This window comes from Crocuta crocuta, unplaced genomic scaffold (assembly GCF_008692635.1).
Source record: "Crocuta crocuta isolate KB4526 unplaced genomic scaffold, BGI_CrCroc_1.0 scaffold234, whole genome shotgun sequence".
Taxonomy (NCBI): domain Eukaryota; kingdom Metazoa; phylum Chordata; class Mammalia; order Carnivora; family Hyaenidae; genus Crocuta; species Crocuta crocuta.
Genome location: NW_027529647.1, coordinates 2,488,389 through 2,492,857, shown reverse-complemented (window position 1 = coordinate 2,492,857; position 4,469 = coordinate 2,488,389). Strand labels below are relative to the sequence as shown.

Here is a 4,469-nt window from a genome sequence, read left to right as displayed (position 1 = left end):
CCGCTGCAGCCCATGTCCCCTCCCTCTGAGCCCCCACAGCCCTGCTGGGGCGCCAACTTTGGTGTTCATTAAACACGGTCTCGTTACGTGAGCTCTGAGGGTCCAAGTCTGGTCTCTTCAACCAGAGGGGCCTCCAGGGGCTCCCCTGGGCGGGCCACCAAGCGGGGTGCTGCACGCTCACGACGCCTGCATCATCAGTGGAGTGTTGAGGGCCTTTGAATACACCCTACGTGAGCCACTGGGGGTATGTCAGAGCACAGTTTGCACGGCTCCCTCTGCAAACTTCTGGAGCCTGGGGAATTCTTTTGCTGCTGAGTGAGTCTGGAGGATTGTCTGTGGCCGCCCTGAGGGCCTTGCCTGGCCCTCGCAGAGACCGAGCTGCAAGGGAGATTCCTCCTGCCGCACGAGGTCTCTCGCTACGGGGGTGAGGTCTCTGCGCACGCGCGGTGCTCAGTTTCTAGTGCTTTCACTTCGGCTCCCGAGCTGTCCTGCTGAACTGAAAGGTATGTGTGATTATTACCTTCATTTTTAATTTTTATTTATTACCCTTGTTGTAAGATATCAGGTGTTCCCAAATAGGACATGTTTTGTTAATATTCTCTATTATTTCTTCTTGATTACCTAGAATTAGCTTTTGGTGTTAAAAATAGTCAAATTTTTATGGAATTGCATGATCTGTTATCATTCGTTTTTCTATAAACATTTAAAAGTTTATTTTGAGGGGTGTCTGGCTGGCTGAGTTGGAAGAGTGCGACTCTTGATCTCAGGTTCGCGAGTTCAAGCCCCACATTGGGTGTAGAGATTACTTAAATAAAACTTAAAAAAAAAAAAGGAAAGAAAGAAAGAAAAGAAAACAGAACCTAGTTTAAATCAGTTCCCTGAGTTAATTTGTCGAAGTGGACTATATGCCTTTAGGGCTTCAGAGTATCCATTTTTCAAAAGTAACTTATAATTCAAGAATCAGCCATTTGTATTATGAATTTTTAGAGTTTTAATTGAATACTAATTGAAATTAGTATTCCAACTTCTCTTACTTTTATAAGCTGGGTGCTTGAGTTTTTGAGTTTTTCATGGCAACTTGTTACAGAAAATTCTGAAGATTTTAGGCTCTCACATTTCTTATCCATTTCCTGAAGCCATAAGGCCTGTATAGTGTCTTTCAGTATTTTATATTTCCTAGATTTGGGTTTTGTAACTTTTAATTTTGAAGTAATTTTAGATTTATGGAAGAGATCCAGAGGCAGTCCAGCGGGTTTCCGTAGGCCCTCCCAGGCATTCACAGGCCTCGCACAAGACGTGTAGCCAAGCACACATGAATATCGGTGTATGATGCTATTAACTAAACCACAGATATAATCAGATTCCTTGAGTTTTCCTGCAGTCCTTTCTCTGTTCCAGGAATAGATTTAATTTGTGTAGATATTTACATTTTTATTAAATCCAGGATGACTTCAGTATTCACAAGACTCAGGCTGCCTAGGTTTCCCACTCAGTTGAGCTTCCAACTTTGGCTCAGGTCATGATCTCACATTCTGTGACTTCGATCCCTACGTGGGGCTCTGCACAGACAGCATGGAGCTGCTTTGGATTCTCTGTCTCCCTCTCTCCCCCTCTCCCCCTCCCCCCCGTCTCTCTCAAAAATAAACATTAAAAGAAATTCACAAGACTAATACTGGTCAAAAAAATAAATTTGCACAGCAACGGTCTCAAGATTCATATCTTGAGTGTTGTCCTTGCCCAAATGCCCTGTTGGTGTGGGGAAGTTACCCGACGAAGCCAGGAGTACAGAGGACACGTCACGAGTGCTTCACGCTGCAGCATCTAAGGCAGAAACGTGTGGATCTTCACAAATAATCTGGTATAAAACAGAACTGTGATCTTCATTAGGTTAGTGTCCGATCGTGCCCTGAAGTTAGGCACGGTGTCACGTGATTCGTTGCTAAAGATGAAATGCCTCATGCATTTGCAGACGTGCCCACTTGACCCGACTGCATGGAATTTGTTAACACTGTGCTTGGAGCCAAGGAAGCAAACTCGGTGGACACGTGGTCGTGCAGACACACTGACCCGTGACGTGACAGAGACACACCAGCTGTTAAAAACCTGCTTCAGCTTGCTGAATCCACAGGTGTGTTCCCTAGCTGCCCAGTTAGTTGGAGCACTTAGAAGCCATTTTAGTGTCGAGAAGCGCCCCCGACCTCAGGAGCCTGCAGGTCGGCTCTGGTCCAGGGACACCGTGGCCTGAAGCATGCTGACTGGCAGAGGGTGCATCTTGGCAAAAGCACGTGAGCTCACGATTAAAAAGGAGAAAGAGTCGTGTGGATAATTTTACCTTCTGTTCTGCAGGGTGGTTATTGGCTGAAAAGTGGATTATCTGGCTCTGGAGCATCTGAATGAGTGTAACAAAGAACCGTGAGGCCCATTGAAAATACATTGGTGTTGGGGCGCCTGGGTGGCTCAGTCGGTTAAGCGTCCGACTTCGGCTCAGGTCATGATCACACGGTTCGTGGGTTCAAGCCCCACGTCGGGCTCTGTGCTGACAGCTCAGAGGCTGGAGACTGTTTCGGATTCTGTGTCTCCCTCTCTCTCTGACCCTCCCCTGCTCACACTGTCTCTCTCTCAGAAATAAATAATACATTAAAAAAAAAAAGACTTAAAATACACTGGTTTGTGGCAACCGAATGTATAGATTTGCAGCAAAGTTGGGAAAAGTGAAAATAAGGGATTTAGCAATGTGGTTGGTCAATGTTCATTTGAGCCCTAAATAAAATTAGTGAGAACTAATGGAACAACACTGAAATGTTTGACATAAAAATGTGTCCCTGGTCTGGGGGATCGTGGGTACGTCATCTCTGGGGATTACTACCTTGACATCGAGGAGGACAAGGAGGAGCTGGCATGAGGGAGGGTTACTCCCTTGACGGCAACTTTAAAAGCCACCTGTCCCCTCCCCCCTTGCCTGTCATCCGTGTGTCCAGTAACCACAGTTCTGGGTTAGCATTGGGACCGCATTGTCGGCACATCCAGCTCCCCCCACCCCCATGGCAGGATCCTGCAGGGAAGAGCCCTCTTGCCCGATTTCGTATTCGCCGGGGCCTAACTTGCTGCCTGCACGCCATAGAGGCCCGGAGAGTATTAGGTGAGTGGCTTAGGGTTGAAGGACGTTGTAAACCCTGCTTGGTGGAGACAAACGCTGAATGAGCCCAGACTGGGCGGAGGGTCCAGGGCAGACGATGCCCCCTTGTAGGCACCCTTTCTGAGCATGCGCGCCCCTTGCCAGGCTGGTGCCGGGCTCTGGCCGCACACCATCCGCAAGCTGTCAGCGCCGGCCTCTGGGCTCCCTCTCCCCATGATGGCGGTGGGTGTCGGGTCCTGACTGTACCACGCTGCATGTTCTATAGGACATTTTAAATTTATTTTCTGGTTACTTTTTATTTTTAAAAAATCCTGTCATTTTGTAAGCCCTAAGTTTTAAAAAGTAAGCTCTACACCCAGCATGGGGCTTGAACTGATGATCCAGAGATCAAGAGTTGTGTGCTCTACTGCCCCAAATATAAGCTGTAATTTAAAAAAATTTTTTTAATGTTTTTATTTCTGAAAGAGAGCAAGAGAGCGTGAGCAGGGGAGGGTCAGAGAGAGAGGGACACACAGAATCTGAAGCAGCTCCAGGCTCTGAGCTGTCAGCACAGAGCCCGATGCGGGGCTGGAACCTATAAACGGTGAAATCATGACCCGAGCCGAAGTCAGACGCTTAACCGACTGAGCCCCCCAGGCGCCCCAGCTCTCTTTTTTTTTAAATTATAGAAGATAAATCGCCTTTGCTCCTTCCCCTCCCTTGGCACTACTATGGTCCTGTTCCATCTCACCCCAGCCTCGCCGTGGCCACACGGAGCTCTTCTCCAGCCGAACCAAGAGAGCAGGGTGCCCTCTCAGCAGGTCGCCACTGTGGCTTAGAAGAATGGGACTGTCCCCGGGGAGAAGGCACCCTGCGTGAGGGGCTTAGTTGTCTGCCATTTCCGATGTCCTTGGTAAGGCTGCTGCCGTCATCTCCAGACTCACTTCTTTCTTTGTTGAAATTGCTTCCTTGGGATAAGTTCATTTTTCAGATCATTGGGAAATTTATTCCTGGTCTTTATCTCCCCAGCCGTCCCCCTCCCTTCCCTCAGGGTTCTGTCAGGTTCCACTGGCCTTCCCTCTCCCATCTTTTGGTAGAGACAGTGGGTCCTTTTATCCTCATTAGAATCCTCGGGTGCTCAGGACACTCCGCATCCCCACCCCATCTATCTATCTCTCTCCCTATCAGGATTTCTGGCTTGAGTTTCCCAAAGCCCTTCCTTTACTCCTAGAAGTCGCTGCGCAGTGGCGGGCCAGGGGCTCGCAATGCCGAGATTTCAAGCTGGGGACCTAGCTGTGAGGGGGAAGGCGGAGACATGTGTCCCTGGTCACATACCACGCTCTCCGGAGCCCTG

General features: G+C 48.6%; 1 long non-coding RNA gene across 1 annotated transcript; it reads left to right on the top strand.

Annotated features, from left to right (window-relative positions):
• Positions 1-1,037: 1,037 nt before the first annotated feature.
• On the top strand, positions 1,038-2,641 carry LOC144230339 (uncharacterized). The gene is made up of 3 exons (XR_013334753.1): positions 1,038-1,858; positions 1,970-2,128; positions 2,347-2,641. It is a non-coding gene; the product is annotated as an uncharacterized LOC144230339 (long non-coding RNA).
• The last annotated feature ends 1,828 nt before the right edge of the window (positions 2,642-4,469 follow it).